At 34.6% G+C, this 23,039-nt stretch overlaps 1 protein-coding gene across 1 annotated transcript in view; it reads left to right on the forward strand.

The window, feature by feature from the left end:
* FGF14 (fibroblast growth factor 14) overlaps window positions 1–23,039 on the forward strand; it is a 214,885-nt gene that overhangs the window by 176,148 nt on the left and 15,698 nt on the right. The window lies entirely within an intron of this gene.

Consider the following 23,039-nt stretch of genomic DNA (forward strand, 5'->3'; position numbering starts at 1 on the left):
CATGGACTGAAAAGGGCAATGATACCTGCCTTTACATGAGTGTAATCCTTCCAACAAAAAGCTATTTTGGTATAATAATTAATGAGTTTATTGTTTAGGACCTCAAATTCCATCTGAATGTCTATATTTTCTATAGTGGGGTTATCAGTGTTCACTGAAAAATTTATCCAGCCAATGGAAAATATCACCAGTTTTGTATTAAGGCATGCTATTTCAAAATATGGCATTGTAGGGGAGATTTTATGCGGCACTCTGTAATAAACCCTCTTTCAAGTAAACACACATCTCTCTAAGCTCTTTAAAAACAAGTTTAAAATTGTAACTAGGGATTGGATAAAATAACACATTGTGTGTTGGCTTCGAGTTTACTCAAGTCTTCTCACAATGAACCAACCTGCAGTACAATACAGTACCGGGTATTGCTTCCTAAACAGATCATCAGTACATACTGTTTGTGTTAAAAAATGTAAATTGAAATCAGCAAAATCAAAAGGTTTCTCCCAATTCTAATTCTTTGGCAGAGATCTCTCTCTCTCCCTCTCTCTGTCCCTCAGACTCTTTTGCTGGCTTATTTCTCCAGCAATGGGAGACTTTAATTGTGATTAAAGTCTTTTGGTTGTGAACTGAATATATGCAGAGAAATGCCCACTCATTTGCAGCCAATGAGGAATAATGAAGTTTTTCATTGCTATGAAGTTGACCAAGAAACCTAAATAAGTGTCTGGCATCAGACTTCCTACAGAGCTAAGAACACTAAAAGTGCTCTTGTTAGAGAGAACCCATCCTCAGGTAGGTTCTAAGCTTTGATCTCTTCCCTAGCTGACCAAATAACAGGCATTAAAAATATCCCAAAGTACAACATATATGATGCTATGACTTTCTCTTTAGAGTTTTTCAATTACTTAGAAAACCTGTATGCCATCTTATTTTTTCTCATTTTTAAACATTATTTAAATTAGAATGAGTAGTTTGGTTTATGTTTACTCCTAACCTATCTCTGGCTCAGCTCATTTGAGCCCATATTGTTTACACAGCAATATCTCCTGCCTAAACTTGTCCCCATCCTTGAGCCCATCATATCTCCTCTGGTCACTTCATCTGAATATTTCCCATTTACTTAGAGTCAAGTCAAAGCTGAGCACATGCTCTGCTCCCCAAATTGCCCCTCCTCCTGTATTTTCCTGTTTTGTTTGCTGGATGCACAAACACCCAAATCGGAAACCTGGAAATCAGCTTAGACTCCTCCCTCTCTCTCACCTTGCACATCTACCTTGTCACCAAGTTGTATAGCTTTTTATCAGAAATAACTTTAACTCCATTCCTGCTTTCCATCCCCACCATACAGTCCTGGTTCAGGCCTTTATCATTTTTCCCTTGGATTATTGCAAAATACCCTAACTGACTTTTCTATTTCCAGATACTTCCAGCTTTAATCCCTCCTCTTCTTCATGTCTGCCAGCATTCTCCTTCTAAAATCAGATTGAAAATGCCATTGTCTGCCTAAAAACTTCCAATGGCTTCCTATTGCTAATAGAATAAAATCAAAATTTTTATCTTGGCACACAGGACTTTTCATGGTCTATGCCACAGGTGGCAAATGCAAGGCCCTTGGGAAGAATCCGGCCCTCCACCTTGCTTTATCTGGCCTGGCACCTTGTTTCTACCCAGCAGAAGTACCGAGCTCTCGCTTAACTATTAAGGAGTAGTTACATTTATACAGTCCTAAACTTATATTCTGCCCTTTGAAGGCAACCTCGAGGCTGATATGGCCCCTGGTGAACATAAGTTTGACACTCCTGCCCTATATGATCTGTTTTTTGGGAGATTTATAAAATGTATTATTTGAGTCAGAAATTATTTTAATATAAATTAAACACAGAATCATACACTAGTACTTGGTGGTTTGTGTGTAACAAATGTTTTTAAATTAAAGCCTTTTGATTTATAACATTTATTAATAAATAGTATTGGAGAAGGAATATACCAAATTTATATTTTGGTTTGACAATAAGATTACTATATTAGAATTTTATCCAAGGTCTAAATTCTTAAAGGGAGTTTGGATGAAGTAATACTATGTTTTTACCCTTCAAGACAATAATTAATTCTACATAGTATCAAGCATGCTCAATTTGAATTTTTTAAGAACACTTTTAAATTAAGGTAAAGATTATTCTAGATGTTGACAATACTAGTGAATAAATCAGTGCTCTCTCTTGAAGCTTGAATTTTAGTGGAAGGATACAGATATTAAACAAAAAAATAAAAACATGGTAGTTATTGGCAAGAGAAAAGTAAAGTAATATGAGCAAGATAGGACATATAAAAGATGAGAGGAAGGATCTGTTTCATAAAGGATGATTCCAAAAATCTCTCTAATAATGGGACGTATGAGCAGAAACATTAAGAAAGTGAGGGAGAAGTTTGGTTGGGCCTTGTAGATATGAGGGCTAGAGCATTCTGGGCAGATGAAAGTAAATGCAGAATCACTGTCGTGGGGAATTACTTAGAATAGATGATAAAGTACAAAGAGACCTTTGAGCTCCGGAAGCCAACATGGGCTAAATAAGGAGGATTTGGTTCAAGGTGAAGTCAGAGAACTATCAGAGCTGCAGATCACCTACAACCTTCCATTAATTCCTAGTGAATTGAATGTAATGAATTTTTTGGCAGTTGATGTAAAATAAAGTTTATAAAATAGTATTTTGTGGAGATAGATTACTATAATGCAATTGAAACACTAACATTTAAAGATGAAATAAATTAAATTATAGTAGCATTTTGTTAACATAGGCATTTTTTTTCTTCTGTTGATGTTAAAGTGACAAAGTCATCAGAAGAGAACCCAAAGGCTACTTGTCTTAGTTCAGGCTGCTATAATAAAGTACCATGGATTGTAAGCTTTAAACAACAGGAGTTTGTTTCCCACAGTTCTTGAGGGTATAAATACAAGATAAGGATGACAGAATAGTTGGTTTCTGGTGAGACCTCTCTTCCTGGCTTGCAGATGGTTGCCTTTCCCCATATTTCCATGTGCATGGAGATGGTTTTCAGGTCTCTACCTCCTATTTTAAGGGCACTAATCCTACTATGGGGGCCCTACCCAGATGATCTCATCTAAACCTAATGACTTCCCAAGGTTCCACCTTCACATATGATCACTTTAGGGATTAGGATGTCAGTATATGAATTTTGGGGGAATACACACTGTCAGTTCATAACATGACCTACAACAACCATCCATCTCATGAATGATTGATCTCTTTTTTCTGACATGTTAATAACAAATATATTTCTCTTCTTTTTTTTCCTTTTTTATTGTTGTTCAAATACAGTTGTCTCCATTTTCTCCCCACCTCTACCCCCCACCCCAGCCATCCCCACCTCCCACCCTTGGTCCTACCACTCTTTGGGTTTTCTCCCTTCTAATGATGAACTTCCATGACTCTATACTCTATTTCAGACAGAAGTTTCTTCCTTATATTAGGCTAAAAGTTGTTACATGATGAGTTTTATTCAATGGTTCTTGCAGTCAAAGCTGTATGAAATGAGAATGTCATCTCTCTTACACCCATGTTTGTTTCACATTGTCTTTTGTCATCTCAGAGTGAGGAACTGAGAATCAAAGGCAACAAGATAGCTGTGAACTAGACCAATTGGTAATGGATTGAATAGAGTTATTCTTTTCACAAATGTCTGAATATTGATGAGATATATGTAGATTAAATTATCCATTGAACATAAGTATCATCAATTACAAATATATGTTTCATTCTTCTCATTGAACTTTGTCATATCCTAAGAAGACATGAATTGAGTGAAGAAAACCTTTAGATATTATTAAAAAGCAGTTTCTGGGCCAGGCTGGCTCAGCTGACATAGCAGTTGCCTATCAACTTCCCAAGTAGACCTAGTTGGTGAGTGCGCAGAGAAATGCTGCCTTAATAGTGTTTGTTACAGGTAGAGCCTAAAGTTGAATTTTGTTGCCTTGGCAGTCATATCCCTCTGTTGGTAATTAAGCCTGCTTTCAACTACATGCATCTGATGCTTTTCAGATCTACTGCTCCATGAGTATGCCATCATGTACTTGTGAAGAGTGAAGTTGGACCCAAGGGCAGAACTTTATCCTCACTGAATCTCATTTTATTATATCTAACCTGTCACTCCAAATTCTTAATTTTTTTTTTTTAGATTTAGATTCTATCATTTAATACAGAGCTGGGCAAAAATATGTTTACAGTTGTTTGTATGGAAATAATATAATATTTAATAAATAATAATACAAGAATAAACTGTTTTACCAAAGAGGACATACAGAGGGTCCAAAGACATATGAACAGATGCTCAGTATCACTAGCTATCAGAGAGATGCAAATTAAAACCACAATGTGATACCACCTCACACTGGTCAGAGTAGCCATCATAAACAAAGCAACAAACAACAAGTGTTGGAGAGGTTGGGGGGGGAAAAGGAACCCTAGTGCACTGTTGGTGGGAATGCAGACTAGTGCAACCACTGTGGACAACAGTATGGAATTTCCTCAGAAAACTAAAAATGGAACTGCCTTTAGAGCCAGCAATTCCCCTGCTGAGATTATATCATAAGAACTCTGAAACACCAATCCAAAAGAACCTATGCACTCCAATGTTCATAGCAGCACAATTTACAATAGCCAAGTGCTGGAAGCAACCTAAGTGCCCATCAGTAAATGAATGGATCAAAAAACTATGGCACATTTACACAATGGAATTCTATGCAGCAGAGAGAAAGAAGGAGCTTATACCCTTTGCAACAACATGGATGTAAGTGGAAAGCATTATGCTAAGCGAAATAAGCCTGGTGGTCAAAGACAAATACCATATGATCTCACCATTAACAGGAACCTAATCAACAAAACAAACAAACAAGCAAAATATAACCAAAGACACTGAAATTGAGAACAGGCTGTCAGTGACCAGAGGGGAGAGGGGAGGGAATTTCAGGGGAAAAGGGTGAAGGGTTTGCAGGAACAATTATAAAGGACACATAGACAATAATGGGGGTGTAGGGGGAGTGGAAAAGGGAGGGAGGTGTGGAGGGCTGGGTGTCAGGCTGGGGTGGGGGTAAAAGGCAGAATACTGTACTTGAACAACAATTAAAAAAAAAAAGAATAAACTGTTTTATGTATTCACAACTGTAAACCTACTTTTGCCTACCCTGTATATGTACTAATTTCTTAGTCTTATGATATCTTCAATTTGCTAAATATAATATTCAACAGAAAAATTGTTAAGATTAGAAAAAAGTTGAAAGCTTAACGTAGGACCACTATCAACCTGGGCAGGTTGACACAGATTCAAAATTATTTAGATACAACCATGCAAGCTACTGTTAACTTCTAGCAGATATATTCCCTAGTCAAATGTCTCATGCTGTACCTGCTTCATGATTCTTAATCACAATCTGGTAATCCTCTGGAATGAAATTTGAGAGTCTGAAATGATTTCTTTTAGGGTACACATTGCAGGTTTTAAGGATATTGACTTTTTCTATTTACTCACAAAATCAATTTGTAAATTGATTTTTTCCTTAAAAAATCATTTCTAGATTTTTGCTCACTTAATACACTAAAATAACTGGCAGATAGTTACTAGAACTATTATTTTTTCTCCTTCCATCACCATTATCCTCCTTCACCTTCCTATACCTCCCCCTACTCCCTTTCCCTCTGGTAATCACTATACTGTTACCTGTGTCTATGAATTGTTGTTGTTTTTTGCTAAGGCATTTCACTTTTTTCACCCAGCCCTCCCTCTCTGCCATTATTATAATGCAATTATAAGACCACTATCAGGAAAATACAGAGAAGTGTTCATTATAGTCATTATAGAGGATTCATGCAGTAAGTGGATGATCTGAAACGTGATAATGAGAAAGTGCCGTTTTGCTGGGATGTGAGTGTTTGTTAGAAAGAATTAAAGAAAAATAATAATACCAGGCAATTAACACACCAGTGTGTTCAGTAACTACCTGTTAGTTATTTGAATAAATACATGGATAAACAAGTGGGTGATTAAGGCACTTTTATCACATTACTCATGAAAAGACATTTAGACTTTATATTATTTTAAGTTGTGAGGTGCTGCTGACAGCTTTTAATCAAGGGAACTGCATGAACAGTGCCTTGAGCACCAGATACTGGGAAGCCATTTTAAAAGTGCACTTCATGCTTTTTTCTCATATATTTTTTTGCCACTTTAACTCTCCCTGGAAGAGTCTTTGTGAATCTGGAAATTATGTGAATAGGCAACTATAGGTGTTGATAGGTAATTAAGTCAATGAACAACCTGAGGTTTTAGACAAAGGTGTTTTTAATGGAGGGTAGAAGCTAGACAAGAAGCAGTGAATATAGAGTAAGCCCCACAAAGATATAATTTATTTCTAAGACTCCAGGAACTGAAATGTTTCCAAAGAATTTAATTGGAAGAGTCTTGCCATTCATTCTCAGAACTGCTTCATATTTCACTCAAATTTATCTCTGTCAAAAATAGTTTCACCTAAGGACACTTTGTTATACTACCTTAATTAAAAAATGTAGATTTTCTCTTGAGTTGCTAGTGCTGTAATCTGTACAAAAAAAAAATCATTGGAGTCACCTCTATTTTTTGGTAGATTCAGGGGGTGGTATTAGATAAAGAGACATGAGATTTCTCTATCAGTTGGGAAATCCTTTTTTTGTCTTAGGAGTTTATTAGGCTATTTAGCTGTCACTAAATTCAGTATATAATAGAAGGGAGCAGCCTCTGAAACTTCCAGGGTAATCCTTTCATTTATATAAACTCCATTTCTTCTTCAGAAAAGATCTAGATAATAAATCTGATACACTTTGCTCCACCGTAATAGGTCCCATTCAAGGGCATTTATTCTAAAGCAAAATAGAACAGAATCTGAAGATAGGGAAATGCCTTAGAGATCATTGCATCCTTCCTTTTAATTTTGCAATTCATCAAACTTAGACCCAAGAGATTAAATCATTTCCCCAAAAGCAAAGCCAATAGAAAGGACCTATATAAAATTGAAATAGATGAGAAAATTATTCATTGAATGATATCAACCTGACACTTCCACCTAGGAATCCGAGGTTAAGGATTATAGAACTGTATTGGCAGCATACTGAGCACTCAAAGATATGCAGGATAACCAAGATTTGATGGGAGCCAAGAGAAGCACAGTCCCATCAGACATATTCTATATATGATGTACCATTGATGACATTTCCAATGACTCACTTACTTCCCATTGATGATATTATGATCCTTAGCTGCCCCAATCACAATCACACTTTGATTCATGGTTTTATTTTCTGCTCAGGCTCTCATACACTGGGTTTGTGCTTTGTTCCCTCCAGATTCAGACTACCATTTGAGAGCATCTGACCAGCCACCTTAGATTATATGCAGTGACCTAGTGCTTAGGAGAGGGAGAAGGGGTATGAAGGGGGAGCGGGTGGGTCCCTACCTCTAGCTTATCTTGAGATTCCCTTCAAGTGTGGAGTAGTCAATATTAACAGTACCCAATGCATGCCTGTACATTTCTGCATGTAACTCTGGTTTGCACTTGACTCCTAGAGCAGTCCCAGGGCTAGGGTAGAGCATGGTCAGGCAGCCTGAACCAAGATTTCACTCAAAATTGTAGCCCTGATAGAAAAGGCAATTTTTGTGATTATTGTCATTGTCATTGTTATTCTCATGTCAGAAGCAACCAGACATCTGTTAAATCTGTAAGTTAGAGTGTCTCAAAGCATGTTGGAATACTGCGTGCATCAGAATCATCTGCTTATTAAAGCAGATTCCTTATCCCAACTCAGAACTGCTGAATGAAAATTTGGGGGACCTAACACAGATGCATGCTGAATTTTGAGAACCATTGATCTATACTCAGTTTAAGTATCTATATTCTGATAGGGTATTACATCCTTTCACTAACTCCCCAACTTGTTGCCAGTCACACAGAGAACTAGGGAGTTCATCAACTAGATCCAGGAATGGGGAAAATTTTTAGCTTTAGATTCCTTTGTGCAAAGCCCCTGCAATGATTTCATTACTGTCTTTATGGTTACTTTGTCTTTACAGTTATACTAAGTCTTTATGGTCTGCAAGGGAAGAAAACTAAAATATATTAAGCTCCTACTATGCACTTATATCTATGCTGAAGGAATTGCCTTTGCAAAAGTTAAATATGTATTCTCAATCAGTGCAGTGACTTTCTAATGTGGTCCCAGGCAAGCAGCATCAGCATCACCCAAGAACGTGTTAGAAATGTGAATTCTTGGCTAACCACCGCCAGACCGATATAGTAACTAGTTTTCTAGGTGGTTCTGATGCATGCCAAAGTTTGAGACTGCTGCTCTAAGCTTCCTTTTCTTCAGTATAATAATAATAATGATAATAGTAATAATAATTCATACCTCATAGTTATTCTTCATATTATTTCCTATTATTGTTAAACTCAGTTAATGGACCAAAATCACTTGGCCCAAAGTAAGTGTTCAAAACATAGTAAGAATATCATTGAGTCTATGTTTAATTTTCTAAAGCTGTTCCAATTTTCTAATTGCTTAATTTTAGGTAAATCCATAGGTTGCCTATAATATAAGCAGTTATGTTCCAAATTTTACATAAAGGTTATAAAAGGGATCCAGATGTTGTAAAATTGTGGTACTTAACAATGGAAATTATTTTTTTAATTCTCCATTTTAAAAATTAGGACCATGCCATCTATTTTTCTACTATTATTTAAAGCCATTTTAAGACATTCACATGTGACTTGACTTTAGCATGGCATTAATAGGCTTAGTGGGTCTCTCAATGTCTTACTCCTAGGTGGGGACCAGTTTCTTGGGGCTAAAGGATAATAATCTCTATCTCTTCATCTTTGACACCCACATAAAAATCCATGAAACTGGATTTGCCTATGATTTTCAAAATCAATTGTTTTTCAAACTCAAATGGATGTTCAGTGACTTTTCTTCTCCAAGCCTGAGGATTGAGATTGAAATACATGTCAACCCCACTAGAGGGTGACCTTTATCTAAGTCAGGGTGCAGATATACTAAGGGCATCCTGGCAGCCATCTCTAAATTAGATCGTGCTGCCCTTTTATTCAAGGTGAGGAGAGGCCATAGATACATCTCCGGCCATCTCAGACCTGAATTACTGCCCTTTTCTAAGTAATCTTGTTGTCTGGTGGGGACATTTAAAATTGAGCTGTTGCATTTTAGGGTAAACTTATTTTATTAATAATTGCAGGTGTGATTAAAAATGTTTTTTTATCTATTTTAATTCTTCTCAAATGTCCCTTTTCAAATGCTCCTCACCACCTTCCCAGGGAAAAGATACAACTGAAAATATGGAAAAAGGGAACTCTGTTTTTGATTTATAAAAACAAAATAAAACAAAAGGCTGCAGGATATTGTGAAGTTCCATTTTGTGATTTAAAACTAAGGCGAACAAATTCTCTATATACCAAATAACAAGGACACTATCAGGATGTTCGGACCATGATGAAAGGGTTCAGCTTTGATCAAATCATAAGAAATTAATATTCACCGCCAGATTGGGTTTCTTTTTCAAAGTTTAGATTCAAGAAATAAAATATTTATAAATGTTATAAATACTAAAAATCTCTCAATTAGATATCAGAATGCAATGTTATTTTAAAAAAACTACTTGGTATATATACCTTTTTGTAGCATGTACAATTAACTCAATATTTTGCAACACAAATAATTCAAATAATACTTATTTATTCTCCATTCTTTAGATACGAGATATTTTCTACTTTGATTTTTAATAATTTTAACATAAAGAAAAGCTTAGCATAGGCTATTCTAATTCTATTAAAATATGTAGTTTGTACTGAAATTTGCTTATTTTCTCAGCATATTGTGAAGAATGTTTCTAGAACACATGATAGCTACCCTACCAAGAAGAAAATCAATTAACCTTATGCAAAAGAATACAGAAATTAAACTTGGGTCCTCAGATACAGATTTTCATTGTTATCCATCTCTATAAACCCAGAAAAAAACAATGTCTTATAAAATGCATACCTATTAAAATGCAAAAGACAAGTTTTCTGTGGCATGAATTAGTCTGAATTAGTTTTTAACTTACATCTAAGCTCATGACTAGAAATTGCCTTTAGAAGTAGTACCTGTAAGTCTTTCCTTGAAAGATGGGTGATTTTACTATTGTTGTATTCTTGAAAGAACACACTGCAGACTGAATGGAACCCTTTTTTCTCAGAAGAAAAAATAATTTTGTTGTGAATTCACATTAAAATAGTATCTATGTACAGTTGCATATGTTTTTATATAGAATTGCTAAGAACTACTGTGATAACTTTGCAATTCTCTCTAGTTAATACATTATTTACCTGGTAACATTACTTCTATGTTTAAGATTAGGCATTTTTCCATTAATTAAATAACTCTTATTTTACAATTATAAAAGACATTCTTGAAAATTATGTTGGGGTTATGTGTAAAAGTACTCTTTAAAAAAAATCTTCACCCGAGGATATACTCACTGACCTTAGAGAGAGAAGAAGGGGGAGAAAGAGACAGACAGACAGACATCGATGTGAGAGAGAGATATCAATCAGTTGCCTCCCGTACACACCCAACCAAGGATCAAAACCACAACCTCGGTACGTGCTCTGACCAGGGATCAGACCCACAACCTTTTGTTGTACCAGACAACACTCCAACCAACTGGGCTACCTGTCCAGGGCTAAGCATACACTCTTATAACCACTCCAGGCTAAGGATGATATAGAGCTAAATTCTCATTTTGAGTCAGAAAAAGAACATTAAATTTAATTAGTTCATGATGATGCCACTCAGACTTTCCATCCAATTGTAAATTATGACTAAACTCTATAACTAGTTGTCTATCCCCTGCTAAGATTTGACAGTTCCTATGCAACTAATCAGGCAGGATCTTCAGTTCTGTCCCCAGTTTAAGATTAGATTGCTGTAATTTTCTGAATTTCTTGAAGATTTAAGGCTTCATTTATTTATTTTTAGCCAACTGTTTTTATTCTTTATTTTTAAGATAAACTTTAAGAGGTAATTGAAAGACATAAAGAAAGATGATTAGAAGAGAGTAGATGAGCATTAAGGGGTGGGTAGTGTGGAGTGAGAATTGCCAAGCCTCATTTTTCTCTTATTTTGTTTATCTTTGTGAGAAAAAAGTGCATATAAATGTATTCCAAATATTAATAGAATGTTTCCTCTGCATTCTTTGTGGACAAAACTCAAAAATAATTCTGACCATTTATGTTTCCAAACAATTTAATGATTTCTATAAATTGATTACTTATAGTAATCTACTGATTACTATATGAATCATTAGAGTATAGTGATCATACGATGATTACTATAAGTAGTAATAGTTCTATAGTATTTGTTTATGTATATACATATGTTCATTCACACACACACACACATATAGTTTCCCTGTTATTTCCAACCCGGTTGATGTGATATATAGAGTATCTTTTTATCTAAGTGCTTTAACTTCCGTTACTCTTGAGAAGAGCATTCTACTTAGCATTTTAACCTTAGTTTATAGGTAAATGAGGAGAATCAGTTACTGATTTCTCACCAGGTTTAAAAACTATTATCTTTCTCTTTATCATTAGTGGCATTTTGTATTTTCAGTTTTCCATTTATAAAATTAAAATCATAGGCAATATCACATTTTTTTTGTAAAAAAGACAACTTAATTTTTATCATAACAATAAAGGTATACTCTAACTATGAGGCTTAAAAGTGTTAAAAACACTAAAAATGAGAGAGTACCTTCTAGGAAGAACTCTGTTATAACTCTTGGCAACAAAGAAGCAGCAGGTTTTTCTCTGCTTATTTATTTTGATGCATGGTTTCCTTGAGGCAGGAGGAGGGACACGTGTGCAGATTGCCCATGTCTGCAGCCATCTGCACTGAAATGCTGACTCTCTATAAGGCAGTAGCCTGGACCAGCCACTGCCAGCCCCAGAGCCTGAGTGAGGTCCTGGGTCACAAGGCCTTGCAGCTCAGGTTAGTAGATAAATAGCCTAGGGGACATTTAACCCATCTGTAAGCTGGGATGATGATACCATCCATCCCAAAAGTAGCCTAAATGATACAAAGTCAAAAAAACAGGGTTATTCCAGGCACTGGAGTGTATGGTCACCATAATCTGTAATGTTCTCCCAGCATAGGTCTTCCAACCATGCCCCCTGCCTGATGTTCTAGGGATGTTTATGGAACTCTTACTATATGCCAGTAGCTCTTCTACACACTTTGGATATGTAAGGGAATAAAACAAAGATCCTTTCCTTCATGGAGGCTACATTATAGTAGAAATTAAATAAAAACATAAAGAGAAAAAAGAATGAGTAGAGTGAGGGAAGAGTTTGGGGTGTACTGAGGAAGATTTAAGTGGGTTGCAACATTAAATAAAGTGATCAGGGGTCAGCAAGCTTCTCTCATATTAGAAATTATCAATGGGTATGAACTACTCCATTAATTCCAAACCAAAACTCTTGACAAATTAGGCCCTTCTGATACTAAATACCTGGAAAACCAGTTGGCAAACTGGCCCCTTTCTGCTACTGGACAGCTTAAAAGCTAGGAATAGTTTCTAATTTTTTTAAGTTACTGTGAAAATCAAAAGAAGAATAACATTTTATGATGCATTAAATGATATAAAAATTAAATTTCAGTGTCCATAAGTTAATTTTTCTTAGAACACAGCCAAAATCTGTTTATTTACATATTGTCCATGACAGCTTTCATGCTGTAACAGAGTTTAGTAGTTTCAGCAGAAACCATATGGTCCACAAAGCCTGAAATATTTACTACCCAATGCTTTACAAAAAAATAAGTTGGCCAATCCTTTACCTGAATGATCTAAGTGACTTTTTAAATTTTTGTTCTAGGTCTCCAACTCTTTAGTTTATTAATATCTACTATCCTGATAAATTATGTATATTACATAATGACATTATCTTTCAATAAATATTGGAAAAAGGAAAATACATTCAATATGAATGTGCTAATCAAAATGTTTTTTTAAAAGAGTCTAACCAAAAACTGTTTGAAAGGAGAGTAAATAAGTATTTCCATTCTTAATTTTTGCTGCTTGCCAAAGACTCAGGGGCTTATAAACAACAAAAATCTACTTCTTACAGTTTTGGAGGCCAGAAGTCCAAGATCAGTTTGTCAACATGGTAGGGTCCTAGTGAGAGCCCTCTTCTGGGTTGCAGACTGTTGGGGTATCCTTATGTCTTCAAATGTCAGAAAGAGTGAGCTAGCTCTCTGGCCTCTGAAAAGTACACTAATCCCTTTCATGAGCACTTCACCCTCAGGACCTAATTACCTCCTAAAGGCACCACCACCAAATATCATCACATTGGGGATAGATTGCAGCATATGAATTTGAAGTGGGTTGGGGCCACAAATAGTTCAATCCATAACAAATTGTAACTATATGGCCATATGTGTCAACCATGAAATTTTTTTTTCAGTTAACACTAATTTTGTTAAACTATATGAGTGGTTCTGGTTAGAACTTCATAATATAATTTTTATATCTTTTATGTGAATGCAGCTAAGAATAGTATTTGGAAAGTGATTTTTTTTGTAAATTTTGATTTCATAGGATTTTAATTTTTTAAGTTATCAAAAAATCGTTTATTAGGTTTTTAAGAGAAGCACAACATAGCTATCCTTTTTTCTCTCTTAAATAAATATTTTATAGTTGTTCAATTATAGTTGCCCCATTTTTCCCTCATTACTCTCCCCTGCCCTACCTACCCCACACCTCCCACATTCAGTCCTCCCCACAGTTATCTTTGTCCATGGGTCCTTTATACATGTTCCTTGACTTGACTCCCCCTTCTTTCCTCTACTATCCTTCTTCCCCCTCCCCTCTGGTCACTGTTAGTTTGTTCTCTATTTCCGTGCCTCTGGTTCTATTTTGCTCGCATGTTTGTTTTGATCAGGTTATACATAGTTCACAGATATAGAAAAAAATTTCAAAAATATATATGGAACCATAAACAAATTATGGAGATTCCTCAAAAAGTCAACCATATAATGTAGCAATTGCACTTCTGTGTATTTATCTGAATAAAATTAAATCATTATCTCAAAAAGATATCCGCAATCCCATGTTTATGAATCGCATTATTATTCACTATATGCAGGATATTTGTGTTCATTAACAAGTAAATATGTGTACACACACACACCACAATGAAATATTATTCAACTAAAAAATGAAGGAAATCCTACCATTTGTGTCCCTATGGATGAACCTGGGGACATCATGCTAAGAGGGCCCTATTTTAATACACCTCATTTCTGATAAGGAAGTTTAAGTAAAATAAGAAGTTGTGTTTTTTAGCTTTAATTTAATTTCAAGGAAACAATACCAAATTAATTTCTATGTATCTATTTTCACATTACTTGGTATTTTATTTTTAGAAATCATAATAATGTTGATTGTGTTCTTCTCAGGTATCACACATTGTTCTAAGCACATTGCAGGGTTAACTCATTGCATTCTCACCACAAATTACTTAATAGGAAGCCCTTTCTGGAGATCAGGAAGTGAAGTCATGGGGATAATTTAATAAATTAGTAATTTAATAAAGAACACACAACTAATAAATGCAAAGCTGGGATTTAACATGATCCTGCCCACTTAACTACTACCCTATATAGTCTCTATAGACTCACAATTGAAATAAACCATCCTAAAAACCTAACACAAACATGAATCAATTGATTTATTTTCTTAAACTAGGTTTGTAAAGATCAACCACATCTTCTTCTAAACCCAAATGCTATATAACTGAAGCTAAATCTGTGATATAAAGCAATAACATTCAGACAGAAAAGATCAAAGTTCTTGAACATCTATTCTAAGATCCATCCACTTTGTCACTGGCTGCATTTCCAATAAATCTCTCTACCCAAACAGGATCCAGCAATATATTTTAAAAAATCATGCACTATTATCACCTGGAATTCATCCCAAGGATGCAAGAATGGTACAATATATGCAAATCAATAAATATAATACAGCACATAAAAATACAAAAGACAAAAACCACATGATCATATCAATAGATGCTGAAAAAGCTTTTGATAAAGTGTAACACCCATTCATGTTAAAAACACTCATCAAAGTGGGAGTAGAGGGAGCATGAATCAATATAATAAAGGCCATATATGAGAAATCTACTGCCATCATACTCAACAGGCAAAAACAAAAACCTTTCCCCCTAAGATCAGGCACAACAAAGGTGTCCGTGTTCACCACTTCTATTCAACATAGTATTGGAAGGTCTAGCCACAGCAATCAGACAAGAAAAAGAAATAAAAGGTGTCCAAATTGGAAAGAGGGAAGTAAAGCTGTCACTGTTTGCAGATGACATGATAGTATACATAGGAAACCCTATAGACTGCACCAAATAACTACTTGAGGTAATGAGTGAATCTGACAAGACAGTGAGATTCAAAGTCGACATTCATAAATTGAAAGCATTTTTTATACCAACAATGAAATATGAGAAACAGAAATTAGGGGAAAATCCCATGTACTATAGCAAAAAGAAAAATAAAATACTTAGGAGTAAACTAAACCAAGGAGGTAAAAGACCTACAGAATACTGAAGAAAGAAATTAAGAAAGACACAAATAAATGGAAGCATATACTGTATTCATAGATTGGAAGAATTAACATCATTAAAATGTCCATACTACCCAAAGCAATATGTAGATTGAAGACAATCCCTATCAGAATACCAATGGCTTATTTCACAGACCTAGAACAAATATTTCAAAAATTTATATAGAACCATAAAAGACTCTGAATACCCTCAGCAATTTTGAGAAAGAAGAACAAAATAGAAGGGATTGCAATACCTGATATCAAACTATTTTACAAGGCCACTGTAATTAAAACATTCTGGTACTAGCATAAGAGACACATAAACTAATGGAACAGAATAGAGAGCCCAGAAATAAATCCATGTCAATGTGGTCAGTTAATATTTGACAAAGGGGGCAAGAACATTAAATGGAGGAAAAGTAGCTTCTTCAATAAATGGTGTTGGGAGATCTGGACAAATAAATGCAGGAAAAAAAATGAAGCTAGACCACCAATTTACACCATACACCAAATAAACTCAAGATGGGTAAAAGATGTAAATATAAGTCATGAAATCATAAAAGAACTAGAGGAAAACATAGGCAAGAAAATTTCAGACATCCCATACAGCAATATTTTCACCAATACTTCTCCTCGGGCAAGGATATAAAGGAAGGAATGAACACATGGGGTTACATCAAACTAAAAAGTTTCTACACAGCTAAATAAAACATCAACAAAATGGAAAGGGAACCAACTGTATGGGAAATCATATTTGCCAATGATACCTCGGAGAAAAGCTTGATCTCCAAAATATATAAAGAACTTACAAGACACCACACCAGAAAGACAAACAATTGATTTAAATCATGGTCAAAGGACCTGAACAGACACTTCTGATAGGAAGACATGCAGAGGGCCCTTAGGCACATGAAAAGTCACTAGCCATCACAGAGATGCAAATTAAAACCACAATGAGATACCACTTCACACCAGTTGGAATGACCAACAAAAACAAATCAAACCACAAGTGCTGACAAGGTTGTGGAGAAAAGGGAATTCTAGTATACTGTTGGTGGGAATATAGACTGTTGGTGGGGTACAGCCACTGTGGAAAAATATGATAGATTTCCCCAAAAAACTAAAAATGGAACTGCCTTTTGACTGGGCAATCCCCTGCTGGGATTGTATCCTAAGTATCCTGAAACACCAATTCAAAAGAACCTATGCATCTTAATGTTCATAGCAGTTTTATTTACAATAGCCAAGTGTTGGAAACAGCCTATATGCCCATTGGTAAATGAGTGGATCAAGAAACTGTGGTACATTTACACAATGGAATACTATGCAGCAGAAGGAAGGAAGGAACTCCTGCTCTTCACAACAGCATGAATAGAACTGGAGAATATTATGTTAAGTGAAATAAGCCAGGCAATGGAAAGAGTATTTTATGATGTCAAATTGCACAGAATATCTTAAGAATTAGCATTCTTTAAACCACTATTAATGATTATTTTTAAATTAAATTTTCAACAATAAATTTTGCAAACCACAAAATTGAAAGGAATAAAAGCAATATTTTTAAAAAAATACTTGAGGATTTTATGTTGAAAAGTTATTTGCTCTTTATTACAGATCAAATTATGAAAGCTATGTATAATACCACATATTATGTATGTGCCTGTATATGGTATGTGTGTATATATATACACACATATATACAGACACACACATATATATGTGTGTGTTTGTTTGCATATACATAATGCATGGTATTACTGAATTGCATCTGCATGTCATTGATTTAAAACTGTGTTACGTACAATAAAATCATGCCATTAAATATGTTTGCTCATATGTTTAAATTATTATAAGAAAATTTGGTTTAATGTTATATAAATTCCAAAGTAACATTTTTTTACAATAACAGAGCCCCACTTTTATTTGAGCAACATATAAATACAGTACAGTATTTAATACTCTAATACAGTAAATTAATAATGCTTCGTTTAAAGGCTTAAACTTTAGACACATATTAGCATCCCCATTCAATTTAACCAGCAATTATTCTAGGTATGTCTGTGTGTCCTTATTCTGACCAATGAAATAAGTACTATTTTAAGACTGAGTTTCTGAGAAAATATTTCCTCCCTCACAAAAAAAAGGAGAGAAAGCTTTTCCCCTTTCCCCCCTTTATCTTAATTGGGAGACTGTTCTATAAAAATGTGATGATTCAGCTACAATTATTTTATGAGAGACAATTGTCAAAATACTTAGGATAGTGAAAACTATCCTAAGAGCCTGAGTCCTTGGTGAAATCAGAGGCACTGATCCAACTTTGTAAGCACCGATCTCTAGAGACTTTACAAGAGAGACAAATTCAAATTCTACTCTTTAAACTACTATAATTCAGGTGGTTCATTCCTTGTAGGTGCAAGCATTCTAAAATGATACAAACATTGACTCTACCAAATACTTTTAATTATTCATGTGATCAGTTTTATATCATCATTCATAACTAGTTTGGTATTTTATACATGTAAATTACTTTTTTCCTTTTGTATTTTATATAACCTTATGGTTAAAATTTATATTAAATATTTTAAAAATTATTTACATAAATTCTAGTGATCTCATTTTTATTTCTCTGATCAACAGTGTATGAGACCTTTGAAAGGATACACATGACATAAATCTGTCTCATGAATGTTATTTCTGGTTAAATAAAAGCAAATGCTTCATATTTTTATTTTTAATTTTAATTAGTGATACTTCTTTATTTACAGATTTCATTTGAAATGTGTCTCTATGAATTTACCAATAGAAGTTAAAATGTATCCATGTGATAATTAAAATAAAAATAAAATTATAGTGTAGAATGCTGCTCAATCTATTTCACAATTGGGCTATTTAATGAATCAGAATGAACACTCTGTTACCCCTATAGATCTCCAGAATCACATCTCCAAATCCAGATATTCTCAGAGGGATCTCTCCACAGACATTTATTTATTTTTATGAGAAGGTTTCTGTATTTCCATATTGTTTATTCTAAAACAGGGGGGTCAAACTCATTTTCATTGGGAGTCACATCAGCCTCACCATTGCCTTCAAGGGGCCAAAATAATTTTAGGACTGTATAAATGTAACTGCTCCTTAACTGTTAAGGAGTTAAAATTACATTTGGGCCTTTGAAGGCACCCACGAGGTGGCCCTCTGCTGAAAATGCATTTGATACCCCTGTTCTAAAATAAAGGAATCCCATGAAAGCTATATTCAGCCAGCCCCAATTCAGAATCCAGTGTAGGGGGTGGCCAACTCTTCTGGAAAGGGGCAGATCAAGTTGTTTTAGGTTTGTAAGTCATATGGTCTCAGTTTCTTATAATAAACTGTTGTTATAGCTCAAAAGCAGCCTTAGGCAATATGTAAATTAATGGGCTTGGCTGAGTTCCAAAAAAACATTATTTACATAAGGAGTTGGCAGGCTGGATTTGGCCTACAGGTTGTACTTTGCACAACCCTGATCTAGAGGTTTCATTTTTGACTCACGAACCTGGACTTTCAAATATTGTTCTTGAGTACTGTTAATATACGTATTGTCCTTAATGAGTAAGTACTGAGAATTTATTAAAACATTGATGAAGGGACAGAGCCTGCAATATCTCTGCCTCTGGACTAAAATCTTCCTCCACTCTGAGGGAGTTTCTTTTCTTAATTTTTTTCAATTAGTAGACTTTGTTATGTAAATGAAGACTTTATTTTCTTAGTAGTTTTAGGCTTACAGAAAAATTGAGCAGAAAGTAGAGTTTACATACACCTCCTTGCCACCATCACCACCTACCCATTTCCCTTTTATTAACAAATGTCACAATTGATGAGCCAATATTGCCACACTATTATTATCTAAAGTCCATTGTTACATTAGAATTCACTTTTTGTCTTGTACATTCTATGGATTTTGACAAATGTATAATAAAATGTGTCTACCACTATGGTGTCATATAGATAGTTTCATTGCCTTAAAAATACCCAGGCTCCACCTATTGACTCCTCCCCCTACTACTCCTTTCGGCCACTGATCTATTTACTCTCTCTCCATAATTTTGTCTTTCAAGAATGCTGTAGAGTGGGAATCACAACTTCCAACCACTTCTACCTCAGAGAGCTTTTTGGGCAGTTCTTTTCCTTTCAAATGGAATGTCTTACTCTTTTTCCTTCACCTAACAAGCTGTAACTTACCTTTCGAGCCCTAGCTAAATAGCACCACATTTAAATTTCTGTTTGGGATGATGAAAAATTCTGGAGATGAGTGATGCTAATGGTTACACAGCAATGTGAATGTGCTTAATGCTAGTGAACTATACATTTAAAAATGGTCAAAAGGATAAATTTCATTTGTATTTCATCATAATAAAATAATAGAGCATTTAAAAAACAAGAAAAGTAAAAATTGAAAAATAAAGATTTTTCCCATTCCTCTAGGCAGAAATAGCTATTCTCTCTAGATTCTCATTCTAATGTCCCCCAGCATAGCAGTGTCTCTGTATTGTGATTACTAATATGTGGTTGATTCCCTTCACTAAAATGAAACTGAAATTCTTAGAGGACAGGGATTATTACATGTTATCTCTTTTTCCACACTCAGCAACTAGTACATGAGTGGCACAGTGTAGATTGTCAAATATTTGTTACGTAAATTAATGAATTGGATAACACTGGAAAAATAGAAACAAATATAGGTCCTTCAGTATTTGCTATAAATTTAATTGTCCATATACTACTCAAAGCTAGTTTCATATTCAATGTTTATCTTGCTGTACGCTATAACAACATTGCTGAGCTGATCCACGTTTTCCTTTGATGCTACCATACAAATGTCTTATTGCCAGACTGGCAAAACACAGAATATTGTTTCCATCTTTTTTACAAAAGACGGGCTTAGGTTAAAATTATTATGGGATGGGGCATGAAATCAACCTTATAAGGTCAAAATTGTAAGAAATTTAAACACAAATGTGATCTTTGCCACATTAACTGAAACTGTGATACCCAATCATAGACTACTCAAATGACCTTACTAATCAAAGGTCAGATTTTAAGACTATGCAAGGTCTTACTTGGTAACATTCCCTCCTGGAAGTCCCTGCTAGTGACTCCCACTTTCCTGTTCCCCTGTAAATCCCACTTTTATTTTTCTATATTTCCCTCTTTGCATTTTTGCCTATTTACAGAATTCGATGATTGATAAACAGATCTGAATTCACTTTATTCAATGAATATGGCAATTAGGAGTATTGTAGAACCTGTTTATATAGTTTCTTCATTTTGGGGAGTCTTGTTAGACATTATTGGAATTCTCTTCATCTTTAGTCTTTTCATAAGAACAATAGCTAACATTTATTGAGTGCACTTTGCATCAAAATGCTTGTTCAAGCTAACAAGTCCATGGGAATAAGTATTTTATATTGGAGATTACATGACTTTTTCAAGATCATTATTAGTGAGAATCCAGAGTTGGTTACAAAACCATGTCTATTTAGTTTCCAACTTCTCAACCTTAACCCCTTCACTACATGTAGAGTGAGCTGTGTTCAATGATCACTGGTTTTCATCTGTAATTTTCTCTCTTTATGACTTTAACACAACCACATTAATATTTATTGGTCTCCTAATTCCAAATACTTTCTAACCCTGGACTGATTTAGTTGTCTTTCTCTAAATCAATCATGTATATATTATCCTTAAAAGTGTAGTGCCTGAGGGACCATATAGTTCTCTAAGGGCCAGCTCATTGGTGCTTTGTAAGATGTAATGATACTTGCTAATTTATTTTTAGTTTTCCTCCTCAAAGTGCCTACCTTTTGGTCAGTCTGTTTAGTTGTGAGAGCAAATTGGACCAATTGAGTGAATGGAAGAACTAATCTATGAAACTAGACCTGAAAGTTTACACAATTCAATCCAGAAAGATAAATGTAGCAAGTAAAGATAAAAGTGTATAGAATAATACAGAGAACAAGGATGGAATTTGTGTTATTTTACAGTAATACATCATGAAAGTGAAAATTATTTTTAAAAGGGTTAAATTCATGAGTAATGGATAAATAACATCTATGAAGAAAACAAATAGGAGCCTACCACTAATCCCTTGCTCTGGCATCAGTAAGAATAACTGTTTCATATTTTTTTTCTAAAAATGTCCCAAAATGTACTTCTTTTGGTAAGATTTTGGATCATTCTTATGTATTTAACTAAACTGACTGGGAATTGAATAGTTTCTTACTATAGTAAACTTGTGAGATAAACCTTTTGCAATTTTCTCCCACAACTGGGAAGTCTATAATGGCCATCATCATATGATGTTTTAGTGTTAATCTGGGAACCACTTTGTTTGCTGGCTGGGACTTAAAAAATGATAAGGAATTTAAGGAACTATTTCCACCAAATTCCAGTATTTTCTCTTCCAACTTTATTTGCTCTGAAACTAATAATGGTTCAACTGTGATTTGGGTTTTTTCTAGGAATGAATACATTTTTAGAAAGTTATCTGGAATTGAAAACATACACACACACATAGCAGGCTACTTCAGGATAAAATTGAAAATACATTATGCTAAGTGAAATAAGCCAGGCAAATAACAAATGATCTCACCTTTAGCTGCAACCTAATCAACAAATCACAAAAGAAAAATATAACCAGAGACATTGAAATTAAGGACAAACAGACAATAACCAGAGGGGAGATGGGAGGGGATAATGGCGGGAGAAGGGTGAAGGATTTTCAGGAACAACTATAAGGGACACATGGAAAAAACCAAGGGGGGGTTGAATCAGGGGAGGGTAGGAGGGGATGGCTGGGGTAGGAAGAGGTGGGGGGAAAGGCAAACAACTGTACTTGAACAACAATAAAATGTAAAAAATGAAAAAAAACATTGACTATATGAACTGTGATCAAGTCTGTATCAGACTTGTTCTCCATGCTTTATTTATATTTATTTATTTATTTATTTATTTTTGTGAGTGTGTGTGTGTGTGTTTTTAATTTTTATCATTAGCCATAGATTTGGTGATAAGTTGAGTAATAAAATTAACCTATACCTAAAAAAATTATAAATACAACTCTGTGGAAAAATTACTTTATGAATATTTGAAATAACATTTCATAAGAGGACAGAAAGCACCACGTGAACTTGTTATACATGTAAGCTTATTTTGCTCAAGAATACAAAACTACAATATTTGATCTTTCACAAATAGCAGTGAACACATACCAAGTGTCATCCAGATGACGTCTTTCATGTCTTGGGGAAAAAAAATAAACTTTTTTCATTTGGTTTATATTCACAAGCAAAAAA

Source organism: Desmodus rotundus, chromosome 13 (genome assembly GCF_022682495.2).
Source record: "Desmodus rotundus isolate HL8 chromosome 13, HLdesRot8A.1, whole genome shotgun sequence".
Classification (NCBI taxonomy): Eukaryota; Metazoa; Chordata; class Mammalia; order Chiroptera; family Phyllostomidae; genus Desmodus; species Desmodus rotundus.